We start from the raw sequence: 25,882 nt of genomic DNA on the forward strand, positions 1-25,882 counted from the left end.
GTGTGCTATTTTGTGTTTAATTAAATTTCTGTTACTATCCTAATGCAGCTTAACACAAATCATAAGCAAAAGGTTAAATATGCAGTTAATAAGCAATATATTATTCACAATTTTCTAACATACTAAAATGTATAATTAATAAGAATATGAAAATATTAACCTCTAAAATTTCTTAAATAAATGTATATTGTTATAGTGTACCCTCTTGGCTAACAAAAAGATGTACCAAATCTAGTCTAAAAGCTCTATTTAGCTTTAAATCAATATATTTAATGGTTATATCAACCAATGAGAATGCCCCTTTCTTTACAAAATAATTGAAGAACAAACGGAAAAGTTGATTAAAATTGATTATTTGAACTGAGGCTTTCCACTTGGTGATTTAAACCATGATTTAAATTGCCTTGATTTAAAAATCACCTTTATTGAAATCGATCCACTCAGCAATGAATGCTGTTGAACTGGCAGCCTTGGAAATCAAAATATTTTCAGTAGCACACACTGGACGCGTGTTTTGGCAAGTAATGTTAGTTGAGTCAAGCTCTAATGCAGTGTCTTCACAGAACTGGACATGATAATAGATTTAAGCAAATATTGTTCCACATTAGTTCTACTCCTGGGCATTTCAAAGATATTATAAGGTGCTGAAGTTATAACAGATGATGGTTTAATTTGGATTTAGAAACTTTAAAAAACACAATGAAAGATTTAAGCAAGATTTTGCAGAAAGAGAACCCCTAGCACTGAATTTTAAAAGGCTATAATTGGCCTTACAGAAGTTATCTATATTAGACATAAATTGAACAGAGATGGCTTACTTGCTGACCCAGATACATTAATGCAATAGTTTAAATGCCCACTCTCAAATGTAAACCAGATTCACAGAGATTTACGGTCATGCCAAACTATTTTGTAAATCCATTCCAAATCTATCTGGTCAATAAGGCCCTAAGGGAGTTGCTGGAAAATGACCTTGCCTGGCACTGCGAAGGCAGACAGACATCAACAGGCATCTGAACAGCTAACAGAGAATGAGAACAAATCCCTGCTGGGCCAGATTCTCAGATGCTATAAACTGGGATAGCTCCAACCAATGGGACTATACTTGTTTACACCAGCTGAAGATCTGGCCCACTGTGTTTTGACTCAACATGAGTCCCGAGAAACCCAGAAAGAGGCATAAAAGACTGGACTAAGCTATTTACTTATTTATTTAATTTCTATTTTATCCACCTACCTAAAACCCTCAGCACATTAAGCACCACAAAAATAGCTTGAAACATACAAAACACCTCTGAAAAGTCTTACATTTTAAAATCCATGCGTGAAAACTTCTTAAGCGTCAGCAACCCCTTTGCCATCACCACTCACTCCATGGGAAAACAGGTATGATGAACAGCATCTCCAAAACCCAAGTCTGGGCCCTAATGAATCAAAAAAGGTAGGACGTTCAAGAGACTGGGACTAAGAATTCCTTACCCGCAGCTCCATCCTGAGTAAATCCCTGTCTGCCAAGCACTAGTGGGCACTGGAGCTCAGAGTTTTATATTGCTCAGGATCTGAATGCCAGTGCCTTGAACCAGCAACAGTACTGTGCAGGGAGGACTGATCTCTCTCAGGTATGTGGGACCAAAATCATTAGGGTTTTATATGTCAAAGTTAACATTCAACTGCATCCTGAAATTGACCGGTAGCCAGCACAGCGCACCAGTGTGATGGGACCTCTGTAAAATACTGCTTAATTAATGCATGGGCCGTTACCTTCTGTACTAGCTGCAGTTTCATGACGGATTGAAAGGGTGGCCCTTAAGAGGACTGTGTTGTAATAATCCAGCCTCCAGGAGGGAAATCACAGACAAGGCCCAACACCAACCAAAAAGGATGTGAGTTTCTTGCGAAGTGCAGCTGAGAGACGTGAGCGAGTCAGGGAAAGAAGGGGAATTAGTCAGCCGCTTGCCACTTCCTTTCTGTCTCTCCCTTCACTTCCCTTGCTCTGGAGGAGTAAAGCTGGTTGACAAGAAAAACTTTACAAATTTTTTTTTCTTCTCAAAATTTATGAAAAATTGTCTCAAGGTCTGCAAAGATTTGAGCAGATCTAGGTAGAAGGACTAGGGGAGAGGGAAGGGGGACCCCAGAGACCTAGGGCTGCTGCCAAGACGGAGCTCCAAAGACAGGGATAGTTCCAAGGAAGGCAACAGCCAGCAGAGTAAGGGGACATTTTTTGAAAAGTTGAGATTTTCCTCGAAATTGTTTTCCAACCAGCTCTAGTTGCCAGACCTGACACAATGAAGAGAGAATGGTGAGCACAGGTAAGAGACAAAATTCAGAGAAGTTCAAAGAAAGAATCAGAAAAGAAAAATAACTCCCAGAGTGTACTGCCAGTGAAACTGAAAAAGGAAAAGTTCACTTTCCCGAAAACTCAGAGGAAAAATAGTGGTAGAAAGGAAGCTATTTTAGAGCCACCCAGAATAATCACATAAGATCATCTTCACCAACTGTCAAGACTTTCCTCTTCCCCCCGCTGGCAGGCTGGGCTAGAACTCACGAACATACACCCCCTAGGGATGGCTCCTTAGGCAACGAAACAGGTTTTGGGAAAAGTAATAAAAAGCTCGACCAACAGAGCTTGGCTGGGAAAGGTCAATGTAACAGCACGTGCAGTTCCATTCTTAAATAGGTGCCTCATTTCACAGTAGGCTGGTTTCCCCTTCAGTCACGTAAACCCACTGATGCTTCACACACACACATCTGTCTTTGACTCTCACAAATACAGAACATAAAGGGGGCAGTGCCCTGGCAACTCGCAGAGATGTGTACGTTCAATTTGTTGCAGGCAAGCAGCACTGAGAGCTCCCCACATTCCCAGGTTACTACCCTATGTTCCCAGACTAGCCAGGGTACCACTACTGCTGCTCTATCTCCCATGTGCGTGCTTAAAACCAGAAGCGGCACCCATCTGTATCGTTTTTTGTTTGTACATGGCAATGCCTAGGAACCCCAATCAAGGATCAGGGATGACTGTGCTATGCATTGTACAGACAAGTAACAAAGACAGTCCCTGATGCCAACAGCTCAGGTTCCAGGTGTCATTGAGCACACAACAGAGAAATATGGTGGGTGGGAGAACAAAGTAACAGAACAAAGAGTTAAACAGGAAAATAGAAGTCTCAGCACATTGCTTGCCTAATCAATGCCAGATGGGAGGGACTTGCAGGCATCAGAGCAGAGTTTCAAGGAAGGATTTAGGACAAGGTAGCAGCTTTATGGAAGTGCATGGGCCTCCCACTTAGAGGGCCAGTTCTTCCCATCTCCCTCTTTCCATACAGGTTCTTCTTCTGCTCTCATCCTCCTAGTATCTGAGCACCCTCCAGGAGCATCTCTGGTGTGCTAATGCTCCCTACACCTCCCGGGGAAACAAAAGAGCTAAGGGGCTTCTCCAAGACAAACTGGATAAGACGAGCCACTTTATGGAAGATGGAGCCTGCCAAGAACTGTGTCCATGCAAAACTCCTAAGCTACTCAAGAGAGGAGCCTTCACTCTTGCTGCTAAGATAAATAGCTCCACAAGCCTGCAACTCCCTAGCAGTCCCCTCTCCCAGCCACCCACTCCTTCCATCTGGTTAGGGGCCAACTGGCTCTGGAGAAGCCAGCCAGCTCTTCCTCCTTCTGCCACAGATATTATGTGTGTGCATAAAAAGGGACATGAAAGAGTCCCTGAAATATGGGAAGTCCTGTATAATAAATACAGCCCCTCCCACCACGCTTAGCTGATCAGTCTGAAAAGACAGGTTTCAGAGGAACAGCCGTGTTAGTCTGTAGTCTCTAAGGTGCCACAAGTACTCCTTTTCTAGTCTGAAAAGAGGCTGCCTTGCCTTATAGCCTCAGGGCTACAGTCAGATGATGACAAGGTTCTCTTCTTCTACCACAAGAACAAGAGCAGGTATGCTGCAGTTGTTCAGTGCGGAGTAGCTAATGCTTCCACTCCCCACCATGAAGGGGATCAGCAGCTGGGGCAGGTTATATCAGCTGACTGCTGGGAGTTGTAGAAGGGACAGAAAGCCAGCAAGGAGGAGAAGCCACTGGAGCTCAGAGGGCAACACAGGGAAGCACAAAGCGTCACTGCTGGTATTTCAGTTCTGCCCAAGACTAGTGAAGCCAAACCCCTGAGGAAAAAAAAAAAAACAAAAAAAACTTTCATATGTCTCACTCTGCAGCAATTAGTAACTGATTCATTCCAAATGCACAGAGTAGCTCCCACTACGTAACTGCAATACACAAAGCCCTTTCCTAGCAAATAAAATCTAGATTTATCGCCGTCAAACACGGCTGCTACTCCGAAACACAGTACAATGCACATTTTAAAAATCGTGAAAAGCATAGCTGGATTTAACTGTTGTGTCCCTTCCACATCAGAAACTGGTCATATCTAGACATTAGCATACTTTAAATTTTATCAGTGTTTTGCAATTTTTGATCAGTTTTGGGAAAGGTAACAGAAAGCAGAGACCCTTTAATTTCAAACACTTGCCAAGGCAGACTCCACCCTCGTCCCACACAGGGGAACAGTGTAAATGGAAGTTCAACAAAACATGTTGCACCATCAGATTGCAAAACAAAGTAAGTAAGATTTCCTAGTCATGAGACTCTGCCTCATTTGCTGTAATAAAGTTAATCGAGCACTGACCTAGTTACTAGCCAAATTAACATCAGTCATTAGAAATGCTTAACGGAAGCAACACCAAACTAAATACAGGCCAATTAATTTCTTTCTCTCATGTTCACTAGCTATAACGTTCAGAAACTATTTGTCTAGTAAACCTTGACATGAACACTTTACATGTTTACAGAGCTTAGAGCATGAAATCACATGGTGAATCAAGTGTCCAAAAGTCACTGAAACAATTAGGCAGTTATTCTTTCCCCTAACACATAAGGTCTGCTTTATTTTCCAGTTCCATTAGTCTGGAATCACCATAAAGTAGCAGCATCACCTTCTTCTGCCCAAATGTCAGATGCGTACACCACCATCACGTGACGGCAGATTCCAAAATTGATCTTAAATACCTAACAGACAAAGAGAAGGTTAACAGGTGACGATCACAGTCTGTTCGTGTCCACCTGGGGAATAAATATACAATGATGGGCTCTTTGATCTAGCAGAGAAAGGTATAACACGACCCAATGGCTGGAAGTTGAAGTTAGACAAAGTCAAATTGAATAAGGCATAAATTAAAGGAAAGGGAATTATTTTGGGGAAGTTCTATAGCCTGCATTGTACAGGAAGTCAGACTATCACAGTGGTCCCTTCTGGCCTTGCAATCTATGCATCTATTCAAAGACCTATCTGCAACGTCCAAGTAATTACTGAAAAGCATCTCCCCAAACAAGAACAATTATACTTTAATTACCTTTTTCATGGGGTGGGGAGGAAAGGAGGAAGGGGAGAGATAGTCTGAATGCCAACTGCTCAGCTTTCAGTGAGCACCCCTGTATTCACAAATCAATGTGTGAGAGCACTGGGGGAAAAAAAAGAAACTTGATATAGAGACAAAATCCAAAAGACATTTTAAGCAAGGAGTAATGTAAATATTATTTACAGTCCCCTTTAAATATTATTTACAGTCCTATTCTTTGCATGGTGCTTCTTAACATTTCTAGTTATTACCATGACACACCTATGTCTGAGCATTTCTGCTGTGGGTTTAAACATACACTAAAAAGAAACTGAGGCCCAGATTTAGAAAAGCATTTAAGCATGTGCCTAAGTCCCACTGAAGCCAAGTCACATGCAAAAGATTGTTGCTGAATCGAAACCTAATGTGCCAGTGACAGCTTACTGTGGCACAGCAGACTACAGATGTGTGACCAAAAAAAGTTTGATGGCTTGGGCTGGATGTTTGTCATCTCTAGCCTGAAAAATACTGAATAAAGTGTATCTCTGAAACAGGGCTGTATATATCACAGGCCAGTTCCAACACCTGCAGGTTTCACAACTAACAGCTTCTAGTCTAGACAATACCAGGAAGTACAAAGTGCCATGCTAGCTACTATGCATTTAAACATCAGTCTACTTTAAACAAAGCTGAATTTTGGTATGGTTCAAGTTTTGGGTGAAGGTAAAGGCCATATTTTATTTAATTCCAACAGATTTCCCCATTACTTTGTTGAGCCAGCATAAAAGGAAAGCATGATTCCACTACCACTTAGCTGAGATATGAAATCAGGGCCTGTATGTTGCCCAAGTAGGGACAGGTGTGGGTTTTTTTGTTTTTTTTAACTCAGCTGCTTTTTTAGGTTTAACAAACATCTGTCTGTACTGCTTCATGAGAGAGATGAGATAGGTGTGCTAATATCTTTTATTGGACGAACTTCTGTTGGTGAGAGAGGATATACACCTTAACAGACTCAAAACTGCCTTCACCTACCTGCTCCAGATAAGCAGCGCCGGGCCGGAGCCCAAACCCCTCCTGCACCCCAACTCCCTGCCCTGAGCCCCCTGCCAGCACCCCTTCCTGCATCACTTCCCTGAGCCCCTCCCGCACTGTGCACCCCCTCCTGCACCCCAACCCCCTTCCCTGAGCCACCTCCTACAACCAGCACCCCTCCACTGCCCCCAACCCCTTGCTCTGAGCCCCTTCCTACATACTGCACACCCTCCCACACCCAACCCCCTCCCCCAGCCCTACATACAATTTCCCCACCCAGATGTGGCCCTTGGGCCAAAAAGTTTGCCCTCCCTGCTCTAACTGGAACTCCCCTGTAGGGCTGGTCAGAAATTTTCCTTCTCAATCATTTTTTGACTAGACAAAGTTTTTTATGAGACATGTCTATTTTTCCTGGAAAAATGCTTTATCCTGGAGCGGCAGTGGGAACAACCCACAAAATATTTCAATGTACAAATGCTGTCAGGGTACCTGTAATAGGGTGACACCCACCTCCTGCGAGCACCTTCTGGCTGAATGCATGCGCCTGCAGTCATTCAGTTTATGGTGACCCTGTCAGTGGTTTCTCAGGCAGGTTTTCAGTGACTCAGCCCTCCAAGCTCAGCCCCAAACACAGTATGTATGTGACACAGAACGGACACCTTCCGGGGTATACAATCCCGTACCCCTCTGTTGGTATCTCGGTGACCCTATCTTTAACTAGTCTCCTCCCTGGAGACACTATTTTCCTTCAGTCCTCCCAGGTCTCCATCCTTACTCAGTTCCAACAGTCAGCCAAGAGCTCATTCTCACTCCTCCAGTCCCTGCCAGCAACTGTCTTGGGCTCAATCCCACCAGCCAGCCAGTAGCGCTTTCTTGCTCCCCCAGTCCCTGCCAACACTGAGCTAATCCTGCTGCTCTTTCAGTCAGCCAGGAACACAGTCCTCTCTCCTCCAGCTCCAAACAACAACTGACTGTTTCTGGCTCTGCATCTCCTTTTGATATGGCCCTCCTGGGCCCTGACTGGCTGCTCCCTGCAGCTCCTCTGATTGGCTGCTTCCCCCGCAGCCATTCTAGGCTGCTTGGAGGACCTCCATTCTGCTCCTCTCTGTGATGGAGCGTGGCAGGTGGCCTCTGAGCCTAGTCAACCCCATCATAGTATCTCATAAGAGTTGTAGTTTGCGTGCTTTATTTTCCAGTTCTTCTCTCCAAGCCAGGCTCCCCTGATGGACTACATCTCTCATGATGTACCATGGCCAGGGACTTCCATGCTATACCACCTCCCCCCTCCAAGAAGGGAAACCGTGATGGGAGATGTAGTACAACCAGGAAGCCCAGCCCACAGAGGAGAACTGGAACATAAAGCACCCAAACTGCATCTCCCATGATGCATCGAAGTGGCATTTCCATTTTCAGATTAAATTTTTCATTATTTGAAATTCCACTAGAAATTTTTTTTGAAGTTTTATCTTGGGAAAAACAAAACAAAAAACAAAACAAAAACCCATTTTTGACCAGATCTGCTTCCCTCCCATATAGCAACGTATGGACAAAGTGGTTAAGACCCTCAAGTTGAGAACCCCTGATTTAAAACATAGGGATAACATCCCAAAACTAAAACTTTTTCTGATTAAAAAAATATTACACTTTGTTGGCAAATTGAACAGTCTGTTGAGCTTTCTGGAGTGTAGGCAGCAGAGATCGCGTTTTTAAACATTATTCATATGTTCAAGGACACTTGTATCGGTTCCTTATTAAAAGAAAATGGATCTCCAAAATATTATTTTTAAATATATTTGGCATGGGGATGGGGTCAAAGTTAAAGAGTGTGTCAAAACTGGGTAGTTTTTAAAAAAACGTATTTCCTATCCAGGAGTTTGTTTTCTCTACCTCTTTCAACGTAGTTAACAAACTAAAAATATGAAACTGACTGACTTCCTATACTGGGGAACTGACAATACACAGTAAACAATTATAATAATAGAGATTATCTTCTTCTTGAAACTTCTTCAGTAACAGTAATTTTAATAAATAAATAAAGCCACTGCCCAGGCTCAACACATGATTTTCAAAGACTTATAAATCTCACTCAAACCCAATTTCCTCTGGAACAAAGCCATTTTGTGAGATTTGTTCCAATGTTCAGCTACCTTCTAGTTTGTCCACAGGGCCAGGTTGCAAGAATGTTTCCACAATGGAACAGTGTGGGTTTTTTAATCTCCTCAGATTCAAGAATGGCTGAACAGTTTTTGCTCTTTTTTAAAAAGGTACTTTCCAGCAGAGGCTAAACTGGAAAATTTCAGCGGCAAGGGTGAAAATTGCAGTAAATTCTGAGTGAGGAAGCCTTTCATAGAATATTAGGGTTGGAAGGGACCTCAGGAGGTCATCTAGTCCAACCCCCTGCTCAAAGCAGGACTAATCCCCAATTTTTGCCCCAGATCCCTAAATGGCCCCCTCAAGGATTGCTAGAGAGTTCAATGGAAACTATCACATAGCCTTAGCTAGAGGAGCCAGTTCCGTTATAATCTCTTAGTGTTTATCTCTGTGAATTGCAATTATTGGGAAGAGATTAAAAGCCCTCATTTTCAGGGCAACTCATCTCAATCAGTATGGCCTACACGCTTTTCTAGATTTACATGAGCAGAACTAGAAAGAAGTGCCAGAGGGGACCGGTATTAGGGATATGATGCTCTCTGGAATAGTTCCTGGTTGGACCTATCCCATAAGAAGTTAATGTTGCCTCGCAGCCAATTCCCGCTGGTGGAGATTCCTCTATAGCTGCTGGAAACCCCACCAGGATTCTGCCAAAGACATCATGGCTCCTTCTGGAGGAGAATACAGGACGGCCAGCCCTCCACTCAGCTGCCTCTGTGTACCTGCCATGTGGATATCTATACTGAAAGGTCAGAAGGCCACTGAACTCTCCCTGCTTGGGCACAATTTCACCAGATCCCTGTGCACTCCTTCCACAGGGTTCCGTTACAGGAGTGAATGCTGCAGCTCAGTGGCCATCCTAAGGATGGACTGGCAGATGGACACCCGCCAAGACCTCCCACAACATATCTCGACCCAGCTGGTTCTCTCTCACTTTGTCCATCTTTTCTCACATCCCCTCCTTTACTCTGCAATTCTTTGTGCCTTTTTATTTTTACTCTTTTACATGTCTCTCCTCTTCCTCTCCACTGCTCCCCACGTCCCCCCTGCTAATTCTGATCCCCCTCCCCATGCTCCCACTCACCAAAAGTCTACACTGCTTTAGTGTTCCGGGGGAGTGCAACACAAGGCTGAACCAAGTGCCACAGGAGCAAGGCAACGAAGCTTGGCCTGAGTTCACAGCTGTTTACATTGGGGCTACTCCTACTGCCACCCACCTGAGCATGCAGAGACAATGGGAATAGGAAGGGACGGTGCAACAACCCATTTACAGTGTGGTTCCTACAGTTTTTGTTACTCGCACTCTCATGACTCCCACCAACTAGTCTGATACACCAACGGGGGCTCCACCCTCATGCTAGGAAACATTGCTCTACCTAGAAGGAAAGCAGCAAGTGATTAATTTAAAGAGTATTTTGTTCAGACAGAGATCCTGGAGTAGGAAGGAATCCCTAATGAACCTTTCAATCAAAACCTCAGCTAAGGAAGCTTGGTTACTTGAGAACGCAGTTATCCAGGGCAGAGACTGATAATCCCATCTACAGCTGTATTACTTCTAACATTACACTGCTAAAACAAAAACAAAAAACCACAACTCCTGTAGCAGCAGCAAGCTTGGTCAGATCATCATGCAAGAGACTAGGCTCAATGTGCAGTTGGGGTATGTACAGAGTTTACACTTTACATTACTTAACCCTGAGAGGTGAGTGGGATCAAAGCATACTGTAAAACCCATGTGAGAGTGAAAAAAAAACTGTTGAACTGAACTGTCTGAATTTACCAGCAACTGTTGCACACCATGAAAACATGTTTATTTCCTCTTGTTATCTTAAAGGGATACAATCATCAAAAAATCACACTGTGTTGGGTTGGATCACGGAAACCCCCTTGGAGGCTGCTAACTGACATGCCAAGACTACTTCTGCTCCTGCTTTCCTGCCCTGTCAGCTTAGGACTTCAGTGCCCTGCCTGGTTTGAGCCAGACCTGCTAGCCCAGTGGTTCTCAAACTAGGGCCGCCGCTTGTTCAGGGAAAGCTCCTCGCGGGCCAGGCCCGTTTGTTTACCTGCCACGTCCGCAGGGTCTGCCAATCACAGCTCCCACTGGCCACGGTTCGCCGCTCCAGGCCAATGGGGGCTGCAGGAAGCGGCACGGGCCGAGGGATGTGCTGGCTGCCCTTCCTGCAGCCCCCATTGGTCTAGAGCGCTGAACCGTGGCCAGTGGGAGCCGCAATCGGCCAAACCTGCGGACGCGGCAGGTAAACAAACCGGCTTGGCCCGCCTGGGGCTTTTCCTGAACAAGCGACAGCCCTAGTTTGAGAACCACTGCGCTGGCCTGCTGCAAACCCAGACCCAGGTTTGAACCATGTCCCCTAACAGCTGTAGGCTTAACTGAAAGCAGCTTACAGAAGTGTTCCTGTCTTTAACACTCAGGTGCCCAACTCCCAGTGGGGTCCACACCCGAAATAAATCCTTTTTACCCTGTATAAAGCTTATACAAGGTAAACTCATAAATTTTTCGCCCTCTATAACATTGATAGAGAGATATGCCCAGCTGTTTGCCCCCCACCCCCAGTATTAATACATACTCTGGGTTAATTAATAAGTAAAAAGTGATTTTATTAAATACAGAAAGTAGGATTTAAGTGGTTCCAAGTAGTAACAGGCCGAACAAAGTGAATTACCAAGCAAAATAAAAGAAAACACGCAAGTCTAAGTCTAGTACAGTAATAACAACTGAATGCAGATAAAATCTCACCCATAGAGACGTTTCAATAAGTTTCTTTCACAGACCGGACACCTTTCCAGTCTGGGCATAATCCTTTCCCCTGGTACAGCCCTTGTTCCAGCTCAGGTGGTAGCTAGGGGATTTCTCATGACTGCAGCCCCCTTTGTTCTGTTCCACCCCCTTATATGGCTTTGGCACAAGGCGGGAGTCCTTTGTCTCTCTGGGTCCCCGCCCCCAGTGGAAAAGCACCAGGTTTAAGATGGATTTCAGTACCAGGTGTCATGGTCACAATTCCTGTGAGACTCCAAGCCTTCATTCCTCCCAGCTTGACTCACAGGAAGGCCTGCCTGCAACCAGAGCCATCCACAGTCAATTGTCCTGGCTGATGGGAGCCATCAAGATCCAAACCACCATTAATGGGCCACACTTTGCATAATTACAATAGCCCCTCAGAGTTATATTTCATATTTCTAGTTTCAGATACAAGAGTGATACATTTATAAAACTAGGATGACAACACTTAGTAGATTATAAGCTTTGTAATGATACCTTTCAAGAGACCTTTTGCATGAAGTCTATTCCAGTTACATTAAATTCACACTCATTAGCATATTTTTATAAAATAATATAGAATGTCACACACACTTTGTTCTAGAACTTGTAGCTAGAAAAGGTTAAAGCAAGTTGAACTATAAATCAGAGGCTGAGGGACAGATTTTCAAAAGAGCTCAGCTCCCAGCAGTTCCTGGATGAGTATTGGGAATATCTGAAAGTATGGCCACTTTGTTTTGCTGCCCAAACAGGAGCCAGGGCCCTCACTGAGCAAAGTGCTGATGCACCTGGATAACTTTACACACACAAACAGAGGGCAGTGGGACTGACAACTCCTGTACTTAAAATCAGGCACATGCTTATTTTGCTGAACTGGGGCCTCAGCTCTTTGGAAAGTCTGGTCTCAATCATGGTTGATGAGCACCTATGAAAATCTGCCCCTAAATGGGCCAGGATCCTCAGTCAATGTAGCTACTACACCAAGTTAGACCACCTGAGGAGTTCTTCCCTATTCTCTATATTTTCAGTCTGTTTACTGTGAGCATTTGGTGGCATTCCGTATATAGTCAGTATCACTTTGCCCTTGTGAATTCCTTTAGGACCTGACCCAAAGCCCACTGAAATCACTAGGTGTCTTTCCACTCACTTCAATGGGCTTTGTATCCGACCCTTACTCACTTCTCTCTCCTGTTTGCATGGGAATTTCACACAGCAACAAGGGAGAGAAAACCTTTTTTTAAAAGGTAGCTGTAAAACCACAAAAAATAGCAAAACTCCAGGGCTAATGCAGCACCTGACACTATTTTCCACAGTACACATCTGATGAAGTGAGCTGTGGCTCACGAAAGCTCATGCTCAAATAAATTGGTTAGTCTCTAAGGTGCCACAAGTACTCCTTTTCTTTTTGCGAATACAGACTAACACGGCTGTTCCTCTGAAACCTGTCCTTATTTTCCACTCAGTTATTTTTAAACTTACACAGTTCCAAATTGACTGTGTAACTTACTACTTCCCTTTTCTGCCCCCAGTGAACACCTCTGAGTAATTAATCTTGCAATACTAAAAGCGATCTGAAAAAGGAGGAAAGTGTGTGTCATTTCTGGCTTGTGATGTATGATGTATAAAAGTGGTCAGAAAAGCATTTAACGTGTTTTTCTTTGCTTGCTTTTTGTATTAGATATTCAGATCTTCTCTACTCTGGTTAAAACTGTTCATGAACACAACTCAGACTTCAGCAAACCAGGGAAAACCTTGACATTCTTGATATTCCTAAGGCAGAAAAACCTCTTTAAAGTAAAAGCACAACAAGAATCTTTCAGATCTTTTCCGTGCAAGAAACAAGAAGGGAACAAAACCAAATATTCTTTTATTTGCTTTTACTTTGAAGGTCATCTTTAAAATTCTATTATGTTTCTCCCCGGGGTGCATTATGGTATAACTTGCTAATTAAGGCCCCGAACCTGAGAAGTTTTATGCAGAAGCTTTATCGACTGACTTCCTTGGAACTACTTGATTGAAGACCAGAAAGTTAAGCTCTTGAGTAACCTTTTGTAGAATTGGAACCATAAGCCAGGACCCTACAGCGAGGTCTACGAAGGTGCAGAGTTCTGCCCATGTGACGCTCATTGCAGGACTGGGGCCTTTGTAACTTTACGCAGATTACTCACAAGAGTAGCCTCAGCAGAACCACCCATAAGTAACTTTACTCATTTAAGTAAGTGTTTGCAGAATCAGGGCCTCAAGTAAGGAACTCAAAGCATGCAACATGTTGAATTAACTGTGCTTGTCCTTTGAATAACTAAAAACAGCCTGAGGATGCTTAGTGTCATGACATATTTTGTAATATTAGAAATGAAACCTTACAAAGGGGATTCTGTAAGGAAGGAAGGAAAGAAAGAACAGCCTGTAATCAACTACACAAAAAGCTCTCAGATGATTTTCAGCAGCATTGTCATGTGAGTGTGTTTAGAAAGCTGCCCATTAGATCCAATTCCAGGCCATCAGTGGCTGATATTTCTTAAAGGATTTCATGGGTCTCCCAACCCCTGCTTCAGAACCCACGTTCCCGTATACATTGTATATGCTTTGGGCTTTTGGGATGTAGTATAGGATTAGAAAATGGAGCTCCTGTGCTCTCTTATCCTAAACCTGAGAAACCTTACCAAAACTTTTGTCAAAACCAATATACTTCCTCAAAAAGTTTTGGTTTTGACAAATCAGTTTTTTCCAACCAGTTCTATTCAAAACATTATGTAACAGAAGTTGGCTTTAACTCATCTCTGTGAGTACTACCTCATTAGCAAGGTTTGTCCAAACTTAATTTGCCCCAGGAAAACCTGGTATTCTCTCTATTTGCTGCTGTAAGTTACGGACAATGAGAATGCAGAACATGCAAACCAAGATTATACAAATTGATACTAGCAAATTCCACATCATATCGAGCTTCCTTCTCTGCTCTTCTGCCTACATTTTAGATTTTTGTCTCACTTTCTTCTTCTTTTCACTAAATTAGAATTCTAGAAAACAAAAAACAAAACAGAAAAGGAAAGGAAATACATTGGGGCTGTGATGCCAGACTGGGATTTCTACAATGTAAATTCCACATGGAGTCTGACCCAGAGATCTAACAGCTGTAGGCTGAGCAAGCCGATCAACTGACCAGTCCAATAAGGGACTCATTCACCTGCACATCTACTAATGTGATATATGCCATCATGTGCCAGCAATGCCGCTCTGCCATGTACATTGGCCAAACTGGACAGAATAAATGGGCACAAATCAGACAACAGGAATGGTAGCATACAAAAAGCCAGTAGGAGAACACTTCAATCTCCCTGGACATTCAATAACAGATTTAAAAGTAGCCATCCTTCAACAAAGAAAAACTTCAAAAACAGACTTCAAAGAGAAACTGCAGAGCTACAATTCATTTGCAAACTTAACACCATTAACTTGGGCTTGAATAGGGACAGGGACTGACTGGCTCACTACAAAAGCAATTTTCCCTCTCTTGGTATTGACACCTCCTCATCAATTACTGGGAGTGGACCACACCCACCCTGACTGAATTGGCCCTGTCAGCACTGGTTCTCCACTTGTAAGGAAACTCCCTTCTCTTCATGTGCCAATATATTTAGGCCTGTATCTGTAATTTTCACTTCATCCATCTGAAGAAGTGGGGTTTTTTACCCACAAAAGCTTATGCCCAAATAAATCTGTTAGTCTTTAAGGTGCCACCGGACTCCTCGTTGTTTTTGTGGAGACAGACTAACACGGCTACCCCTCTGATACTCTTTTTTGTTACTGGTGTTACAATAAATTAGTAATCAGTTAATTAGTGCTTTAAAACATTTGGCCATTTTAGACATTATTTAACCAATAGCTAACCAATTATTTTTGGACTGATCAAGTGTCCAACAGCTGTATTTTCTGCTGCCAAGTGGGGACTCAAGAGTGCTTTTTTGGTGTGACCATTACAGACATAATGACAGGGGTTGGGAACAACAGGGGACGACTCCTCTTACTACATCTATGTCCTGTCAGCTCAGAGTACTCTCAGTGAGGGTGAGAGGTAGGAAAGGGCAACTTAAAATAAAAGTTAATAAAAAAAGGGGGGAAAAGAAGGAGAGATGTTATGGTGGCTTTTCACAATGCTGCTAGTTAAAATAATCCAAGATCTCAGGTGAAACCCACCCCTCCAAAAAACTCAGACTAAGAACAAAATAATGAAGAATGCAACCATTCTTCAGACAGCCAGAAAGCTCATGCAAGAGGGATGGCCCTGAGAATGGAATGCTGCTACAGTGCTGAAGCTATTAACTCCTCAGAGATGGCAGGGCTGGAGCTCTAATGCATTCACAAGCCATGCTGGGAAATCCCAGTTAGTAACATCAAGGGATTAAGAGCACATGAAGAAGATTTCCTGCTTGTGGCTCTATTCACCGAAGACTTTATGGTCCCCCTAGTAAGTGCTCCTTTATGTGATCTAAACTGGGTGGGGAGGATGGAGTAGTGAAGAAACACATGTATATAGATTAGATTCCTTTTAGTCTGCATTCAACATAAATTAATTAACCAAACCAAAGAAGCAGACCCTTGTCTGGTGGTACAAGCTGGAAAACAAGTGGAGAGGTTTGAGCAACATTTTACAGCACGGACAACATTCCACATCTGGTTCTCCCCACAACCACTTGTGTGAACTTCCCCTTATACGTGACTGCAAAGCGAACTAAGTATAGTGTATAGTATAACATGGCATAGCATATACTGTTGTAATAAGTAATGTATATTATATACATTATTCATTACTGTATATTCCAGGGGTGGCAAGCTATCAAACCGGGGAGGAGCTCAGGACCTCTGCCGTGCAGCAGGGAGGAGGAGTCTCAAAACTTCTGCCGCACCGAGGGGGGAGGGGGGGGTGTCTCGGAGCTTCTGCCCAGCAGGAGCAGGGGTGAAACCCTGATCCCTGGCAGGTGTGTCCCAGCTCTCGAACTTCTGAAGATTGTCATATGGAAGATTGTCAGACGGTCAGTAAGATTGGCCACCCCTGCTATATACAAAGAGAATCCCCAAAACACCCTGATTTTTGGCCACCTACACAAAGCTTAAAAATTGCTAAAAATAAACCCTGAAAAACATGAGCTAAAACAAAAAGCTACAATGTGTTTAAATCCACTTAAACTCTGTGCAGTCTGAGGCGCAGCCCTGGCAAAGAATTACAGACAAGCACTGGCAGGAGACGTCTGCACTGCCCAGCAACAGATTCGACTGGTCTGAAGAGAAAGGGGGGAGAAAATTCCCAAGGGAAGAAAATGAACATGTAGGCTAGGAACCTGAAATGCATGCGGGAGATGAGTAAGGAAACCAAGGAAGCTCCTGTGAAGGATCCTCACAGTGCTAAACCAGCAATGAGTGCCACACCACTTCCTATAGGGGCAGGGAACCGCCAGGCCTGATTCTCTGTTGCCCTGTTCAGTCATTTATACCCGTGCAAAGCCAGTGTAAAATGCCACCACAACAGAATGATAGCGTCTTACACTCACTCTGCACTGGTGCAAATGAACGCACAAGACACATGGCAACAGAAAACGTGTGGCTCCTCCTCCCCAGCAGACAGCAATGTGTCCATCATTGAGGCTGTGTTATGCTAGTCTCGAACAGTGCTGCAAAGTCTCAGAGGGGTGCATCAAAGAGACAGAAAGGATCTCTGCAGCACTCCCTTGAGTTCAGAGCCCATCCCTAAAAGAGGCTGGGGTTCTCTATAGAATGTAGAGACATCAGGAAAATTCCCCACTGGCAGAAGCCTGGGGAAACTCACTGGACTTAAGTGGAGTTGCATCATTTCACTCGACTGCTGAGTTCTGTCTGTCCTTATGATCAGCTTTCTGAGACTTTTCAAAATAAATGATGCTCTATTAATTCAAGTTGTGTTAAAGGGAATTAGCACCAGATCGGCCACTTTCTCCCCAGTCCCTTCCAGATTTTCTGATTTACCCCTATATACATCTCCGTAAGGAAAGGCTCCAGATTTCTCTCAAAAGACATACTATAGCCTGTTTATAAAGCAAACTTATCTAGTCATATCTCTCTTCCTTGGCCTCACCAGGCACCAGTTTCACAACTGTGACATTAGCCAACTTATCCCAGAGAATAACATGCCATTTCCCTGGAGAGAAAGCATTCAACAGTGAAGTAGTTCTCATACAGCAGCATTTCACGGCTCAGCCTACCCTACTGTTGCCCTGAAGCCCATTGGCAGCAGAGAGGAGAAACCACTGAAATCTTTTCCAGATGAAGCCAGTTGCAGACTGAATCCTTGCAATCTCAGTCCATTTTATTCTATAGTTGGTCCCAGGGGTAAATTGATTCTGTGGGTCTCCTTACTCTGCTTTGAGAAGGAGAGAAGGAAAGGGGGAGAACACAAAGAAAATGAAAATAGAATGAAATAAGAGAAAAAGACAGAGGGACAAAGAATAAATGGGGGGAAGGGCAGAAAGGACACACTTCTGGTCGGAACACTGACATGCCACATGTCTTCTCAAAGAGGACTGTGAAAACAAAAGTTTGTATGTGGGCTACCAAGAGTGAAGTATGAGTTGCACAATGCATTACCCTAGAACAAATCCATGTGTGCGTCCTTCTTAGAGATTTACTACCTTCTATTTACATAGCTCATCTCATCCTGAAAGAAATTATTTCATCTGCTTCAGACATGCAATCTCCTCTGGGATGGAATGCCACAGCTGTTCAGTACTATGCAATGGTTTAAGACAGGAAGTGAAGAAGAATATGGTATCCAGTTGAAAGTCTAGTGATTTTTTCCAGCTTTCTGTCAGAATGTATTTAGCTAGCACTCCAGAGCTAATACCATTAACAATGGTACCTCAAGCTTGTCTACACAGAGACTTAGTGCATGGCAAGCCAAGGTTAAATCTACCCCACACTAACTGACAATGTGAAGCCTCTGACCACCCAATAATAGTTCTGTGGTGTGTTCTTTGACAGAGCAGTAGCTCAAAATGCACTACAGAACTTTTAGTGCATGGTAGCAAGGTGGCCAGTAAGTGTGCGGCAAGCTATGCACTGTAGATTCACACCCCAGCTTGCCGAACACTAAGTCTCTATGCCCTTAGTCTGAGATTATTATATGCCATCTCCAGCAACACAGCCTCTGGGGTTGGAGGAATGAGCTAACTCTTTTACTCATCCCCATAGCAAGACGGAGACAAAGCAGATTCAAATTTAACAGACACTCGCTAGCCAGTCTAATGGAAAAGGTCATGGCCCCAGTTCTCTAGTGCTGCTCAAACAAAAAGGCTGGAAGACCACCAGATCCTCCCAGCTGAGAATTTCCTCACTATTGGGAAGTTCCACAAGTGGCATGGGCATGGCATAACAGCCCTCTGCCACCTCTTGAGCACAGATATACCGGGGTGGGCCCAGGAAGGGGACTGGTGGAGTGGAAGGGGCATAGTCAGAGTGCTTTGCATTCTGGCTATTCTGGGCTCAGAAACACCCATGGGTGGGAAGCAAGCATAAATTCATAGGCTGCCAGCTGAGGCCAGTATACAGGAGGCACAATGGGTGGTATGAAGCCACCTTTGCCACCCACATCCAGGTGTTTCTCCAGAGAGGTACAGCTCAGAATCTTGCCTGGATGGCCCAAGCCCGTTCAGGGATAGCATGCTGGAAGAATTCCAACACTCACTCTGCCTAGAACATCATGGTGTCCTTCTCTACATCTTTTTTATCAGTCTCTGGTTAGCAATTGCCAAGAAAAATTTTCAAGCCTTGCACGCAGCTGTGTGCCATCCTGAGAGATCTCTCCCCAGGGCAAGCATCCAGCAGCACTAGAAATAACAGCAAACCCCAGATAGAAAGGCAAGTGACTAGCTATGAAGTTAAACCGTGAAATCAGGAGGCAAAAAAAAAAAAAAAAAACAATAAAGACTTTCCAAAGTCTAACTAGGACTATTCTGGTTACCTTGAAAACTTCTCCGGAGGAAACAGGTGAATGTTATCAAACAAGAAGTCCTTTTACTGCCATTGTTTTCTTTCCTTTTCCCTCGGCCTGTAGAAGAAGATAACTAACTTGTCTGCGCTGGTGTAGGAGGATGTTAAAATGGTTCCAATGTTTATCTTATGACATCACCACTGGCCTAGCAGATTATAGGCAACCAATAGGCAGGCACCATTTTTTCTACTTAGTTAATGGTGCAGCAAGTTCTAATGCCTGTATGCCTGTTGGCTTAGGAAGGCAGATGGTTTACTTTAAACATGGTACATGTTCAGGCCACTGTTAATAGTTTATTGGGGGGGGGGGACTATTGATAAGAGAACCAACAGGGGAGGTAATACTCGCAATTTTCATTCCAATCCCTTCCTGTTTGTAGAAGGTGGAAATTCACTTGCCCCCATGGTTGAGAAAAAAATGGAAGAAAAGGAAATGATCAAGAGGTTCCCATTTTCTCTAATATAGCACAAATATCTATTCTGACAGGAAAAACCACCACCACCTTGTGGGTTACCCCAGAATTTGACATTCCTGTGTGTACCCCAGAACTTGACAGTACAGCAGTGATCCATTTTGTATGTTCAGCCACTGCCAGCTGAAAACCAACAGAGTTACACAGCTAGCTATAAAAGATAAGTAAATGGTGTCATCTCCCTGCCCGAGGAAAAGCTCCCCTGGACTGCCTCAGAGCAGTCCAGGGGAGTTTTTCCTCGGGCAAGGAGATGACACCTAAACTCCGCATCAGCTGGACAGAAAGAGGGGCCCTGGAAGCCCAGCTGCTGATCACTCAAAACCATCTCAGACCATGAGAGCTAGGAGGATAGGTCCATCAATGGCTATTAGCCAGGATGGTCGGGGATGGTGTCCCTAGCCTCTGTTTGCCAGAAGCTGGGAATGGGCAACGGGGATGGATCACTTGATGATTACCTGTTCTGTTCATTCCCTCTGGGGCACCTGGCATTGGCCACTGTCAGAAGACAGGATACTGGGCTAGATGGACCTTTGGTCTGACCCAGTCTGGCCGTACTTATTTTAGACTGTGGGTACCTATATCTGCGATGTCCTAAACCTATTGCCTATGTGTGTGTTTGCTTAAACTCTTATTGATAGTAGCTTTAGATAAAAACATGCTTGTTTGTATCAATCGTTTATCAGATGGATGCACTGTGTTCCCATTGATTTATTCCAGATACCGTCCAGACAGAAACCGTTAAGTTACCACTGCTTTTGGTTTTAAATCCCTGGGTAACATGTGTACTGTTAAAAAACAATATTTTGGTTTCTTGAGTAACTGAATTGTCATCTCAAAATAAAAAAACAAGCTACCACAATCCTCCTATACATAATCATCATCGGCAGGTTACGTTAATTATCATTAAATAGAAAATCATTAAGCCATTCCTAGAACAGCAGCACACAATCTGAAAAGGCCCCAGCCCAAAAACAGCATTGCTACTCAGGCAGCTCTTTCCTTCTGATGCTCGTGGGCTGCCATGGGGGGAAACTAAGAAACTATTAATATAAACAACAAAGCAATTTGAAGCAAAGCCTCTGACACCCAAACCTCAACAACAAAGGAAAACCAGCTGCCAGCGATTAAACTAGAACCTGGTCCATGTAATCCCAATGCTGCTGCTACTACAAAATCTGACTGGTTATGGTTGCTACAAAGTAGATACTTGCTTCACACAGCTGGTTAATCTATTGCAAAAAGGAATTGAGCCCTTAGGTTTTGTAAGGAAAAATAGTACAGTTGCAAGCCAATCATCCTAAACTCTTGTTTACAGTAGTTTACGGGTTTCAGAGTAGCAGCCGTGTTAGTCTGTATTCACAAAAAGAAAAGGAGCACTTGTGGCACCTTAGAGACTAACAAATTTATTTGAGCATAAGATTTCGTGAGCTAACGCTCACTTCATCGGATGCATTCAATTCCACTCCATACGGCTAAATTCGGTGCCTTGCATAATGACAGGTTTCAGAGTAGCAGCCGTGTTAGTCTGTATTTGCAAAAAGAAAAGGAGTACTTGTGGCACCTTAGAGACTAACAAATTTATTTGAGCATAAGATTTCGTGAGCTACAGCTCACTTCACTTCACTTCTGCCTGTCAGAGTTGGCAGCAACAAGGGCCGGGTTCAGTATCTAGGGGTTCCATTCCAATAACACAATGCAAAACCGGCTCGAGACCCCACCCAGTGACCTGGGACAAATATATACCACCCCCGCTGGTGCCTCCTGCAATACTTCCCCTCTCGCAGGCACAGAGTCTGAGTGTAGTAAATAGCCTTGTAATAACAGAGAGAAACAATGTGGCATTATGTTGGGGAAACACCACCAACAGGATTCATAACACAACCCATGAGCAAAAAAACCCACCCCAAGCAAATTGGGGCATGTCCTTTCCCTTGGGTTCTTGAGTCCAGCAACCCAAAATCACCCAAAGTCCCACAAGTCCAACGACCCAAAAGTCTCTGTCCCTGGTCAGGGCAGCCCCAGAGTTCGAAAGTTTATCTGCAGAGTTTTACCTCCCAACCTGGGTGGATTTGGGGGAGGGAGGGGCGTTAAGGGGCACCTTATGTGGTCCAAAGCTGATGGCCCCACCTCTCCATGGGGCTCCGCTCTGCCAGCCGCCCCATGAGCTGCTCTAGGCATCCGACAAACTGCTCTGCTCCACCAGCCGCTCTGCTCCACAAGCTGCTCTGCTCGCCGTCCCGCAAACTGCAATGCTCTGCTCTGCCAGCCGTCCTGCAAACTGCTCTGCTCCACAAGCCGCTCTGCTCTGCTCGCCGTCATGCAAACTGCTCCACCATATATCTTCAGGCTCCCCCACTACTTAACACAACACTCAGTGATTTCAGCTCTTAGTAAGTTTAGCTCTTTTGTGATTTCAGCTTGTAGTAGGGGAGCTTCGGTGCTGGTGCACCATTAGCCCAAAGTGAATTCAGCTCAGCAGCCTGTAACTAGACTCCTAATGGAATCAAAATTAGCTCTGATATTCCACAGTGGAGAGAGGAGGAAGTGCAATTAGCATGTAAGGCCCTCACCAGGGGGCCCATGCCACCAAGTATTAATGCATCCGATGAAGTGAGCTGTAGCGCACGAAAGCTCATGCTCAAATAAATTGGTTAGTCTCTAAGGTGCCACAAGTACTCCTGTTCTTTTTGCAAATACAGACTAACACGGCTGCTACTCTGAAACCTATATTATGCAAGGCACTGAATTTAGCCGTATGGAGTAGTTTACGATGCATCGGAGGAGGGTCCACAAATCAACGTGAAGTTAGGTCGGCAATGAAGATGCTGGAAATCCAAACAGAACTGGCATCTTCTTGAAAAAAATCAGACCTTAGCAGAAACAAATATTTAACTCCCTTTACGTTCAAGCTCATCCTCCTTGCACTTGAGAAAGTCATACAAGGGGCGCCAATAAAGGACCAGCCACTCTGCTGTCTTCCAAAATTATGAAGTTGGCAAAGACTCAAAAATCTTTTCATTCCCCTCTTTCAAGTTTTGTCAGGGAACGTTCCACAAAAGCAGAGAAACTGGAGCTTGCTGGGATCCGTATGATCCCTTCAACAACAGAAACCTTCTTGGGATTCAGTCATCAGTGACGCCAGCAACCAGCATAACTGTGCCCATACAAACATCAATTGTATACAAAGGAAAGCCATGATTTACATTTACCTATCTGCGGTTCTTCAGTGCCTCCATAACCACAGTATCTGAGCACTTCACAATCTTTTAATGTAATTATCTTCACCACACTCCTGTGATGTAAGACGCGTTATTCTCCTCATTTTACAGATGGGAAACTGAGCAATTAACTGACTTGACAAAGGGCAGACAGGAAGTCTGAGGTGGAGCAGGGAACTGAAACTGGATCTCCTGAGTCCCAGGCTAGTACCCTAACCACTGGCCCATCTCTCCTCGAACCAAGAATATACTCAACCAGGGCCAATCATGCTTTCTTGGTCACTGGCTACTACGTGCAAAATCAGGGCTAATCCCCCACATGAACAAGTCCTTACTATCCATAACACCAACAGTGTTAGGCTGTGCTTAAGAGCTTGCATCTCCTTTCCCGTGTCCTACATCCAGTGACTAAAAAACAACGGTTTCTTCCTCCCCAGACAATGGTGACTTCAGCAATACTTACTGGGGCACCATCACTAGCAGTGAGAGCAAAGAGGGGGAGTGAGTCCCAGCTGGTCTCAATCCCTCTTCACCATTGCCACTTCATTCACAGCTGCATCATGCAGCTCCTCTACTGGGAAATAAACAGCTCCAGTAAGATTACCGGGGTTTATGAGGGAACATCTAGGAAAACAATCCCTGTATCTTGCACTTTTAAAACGATGCTGATGCGAATAGCCTATGGGCCATATCTACCATAGGAAGAAAAACTCACCTGAGAAAGGCTTGGGACATTGGGCTATTCTAAACTTTGTTCCATCTAACAAATCATTTTTAAAAAGGGATCATGTGGTCCTGGCCAGTATTGTGTCTCTAACTAAAACAGGGTCTAACGCTCAGGGCTATCATGGCCAGGATCAGCTTCTACAGTTACTACACCACAAGCATGTTATTTGCGTAGGACTCCGGTAGGACTCAGACATACAATATAACAACTGTTGTATTTGAAAAACAAATTCTGTAATCTACAAAAGCTGGCTGTATCTGAGTAAGATGCTGGGAAATGAAGAAATGGGACTGAGTTTTACTCTCCTTTATTTAGTGCAACCAAACAAAAACCCTGGGAGAAAGTGTGTGTAATTTTACTGTGGGGTTATAGACCACACACCTACACGTACACCCACCACCATGGTATCTGAACATCTATTTGAAAAACTGCTAACCACAGGTTTTTCCCTGGGGTTCTCTCAGGCTTGGTCTACTCTAGGAAATTAGATCAATATAACTATGACACTCAGGAGTGTGAAAAATCCATACGCCTGAACGAAGCAGCTAAACCAACCTAACCCCCAGTATAGACAGCATTACATTGATGGGAGAATTCTTCTGTCGACCAGGCTACCACCTGTCGGGGAGATGGATTAACTCCAGCGAAAGGAGAGCCTCTCCTGTTGGCATAGGGAGTGTCTTCACTGAAGCATTGCAGCAGTGCCGCTGGAGTGCTTTATGGGTAGACAAGCCCTCAGCTAGAGTATTAAATACATCACTGCACAATAAAATGGTTACAGCACCACCGTAGCATTCCTTCGTACGGAAGAATCAGTCCCTGAAAAACAACCTTAATGTCCATGAAGAATTGGTTCAATGCAGCAACGGCTGGAAACTGGCCAACACAAAAGGGAAAGGAGTAGGTTCTGTGGTACACACCCTGCCTCTGCCTTTTTTCAAGAAATACTTCACTTTGGGCTTGATGCAAAGCCCACTGAAGTCAACAGAAAGACTCCCAGAGACTTCAGTGGGCTTTGGATGAGGCCCTATGTATTTAAAAGTATGTAACTTGGAAAAGCAGGTAGATCCTTGTGTGTTGTTAAAGGCAGCAGAAGTTACCCTGTTTTCTTTGGGTGGCAATTCCATATCTGCTGGTCCAGCCGAGAACAATCTATCTTTTCATCCTGGCCAAAACTCTGCCATATCTTGGGACTCTAATGGTACATGCGGGATAAATTCTGCCTTCAGATATACCAGCGAATCCCACCTGACTTGCACTATAGTTTAAGCAATGGTGTGTTTATACCTCAGCTGAGGTGACGTCAAGAATGAACCTTTAGTTAGGATAAGCTTTTCAGAGAAGAAACACTATATGAGCCAAACCCTGATCCTCCCACTTAACGCAGATGGACCCTGACTAAAGCTCTACCAGTGCCCCCAAAGTCCAATTGGAATCAGAGTATGGCAGTGTTTCCACAGAGCCACCCAGCCATTGCTATTCTCCAGGAGGCAGAATCCCAAACTCCACACACACACAGCCATATGTATCAGTGGGGTCCTCATGGAGCAACAGCTGAGGGAAGTGGGGCCTGCCTCAAAGTCTCATTTGGGATGTGGGGTCCTAGCATAAGGGACAGCAGGGAAGGCAACATAATAGCCCTTTTCCCCCACCACCAGGCTCCAGAGCAATCCGCCATGAATAGGGCCCATCGGCCTGAAGAGCATTCCACCCCTCATCAGGCCGCTGAGGTGGGAAGACAGCAGCCAAGCCTCTGCAGCCCCACCCACAAGCATTAGTGTTTGGAAGGTGAAGCTGCACTGGGAACCATCACACAGGTCTGCAAGGATTCCCGCTGCCCCAGGGCTGTAGGCAGCTAGCACAGACTCTTGTGCAGAGAGGACAGGGGCCAGGATCAGTAGAGAGCTAGTGGGAAGAGTTTTCCTGACCCTACCCCCGCTTCCTCCACACACACTTCTTGATTTGTAACCAAGTGCGGTGAGTGCCTATTTGCACAACTTGTTCTGAGCCAAGCTTTCTGGCTATAAACTCCTGCTTGTTAAGAAAACTGGAGACAGTTTTAAGCCATCCTTTGCACCAGCAGTGAATGCACAATT

The 25,882-nt window shown here is 44.3% G+C and overlaps 1 protein-coding gene across 12 annotated transcripts in view; it reads right to left on the minus strand.

Annotated features, from left to right (window-relative positions):
• ST6GAL1 (ST6 beta-galactoside alpha-2,6-sialyltransferase 1) overlaps positions 1 to 25,882 on the minus strand; it is a 104,038-nt gene that overhangs the window by 50,186 nt on the left and 27,970 nt on the right. Inside the window, exons 1-2 of one of the 12 annotated variants that reach the window (XM_048862742.2) lie at positions 19,340 to 19,402; positions 1,309 to 1,424 (exon numbers count right to left, since the gene is read on the minus strand). The exons of 9 other annotated variants lie outside the window; for them this stretch is intronic. The gene's annotated coding sequence lies outside the window, so the exon portion shown is untranslated. Of the gene's footprint in view, positions 1 to 1,308; positions 1,425 to 19,339; positions 19,461 to 25,882 lie in introns of those variants that run through there. 2 more of the 12 variants (XM_048862736.2, XM_048862741.2) reach the window with 2 other exon arrangements.

Source organism: Caretta caretta, chromosome 9 (genome assembly GCF_965140235.1).
Source record: "Caretta caretta isolate rCarCar2 chromosome 9, rCarCar1.hap1, whole genome shotgun sequence".
Taxonomy (NCBI): Eukaryota; Metazoa; Chordata; order Testudines; family Cheloniidae; genus Caretta; species Caretta caretta.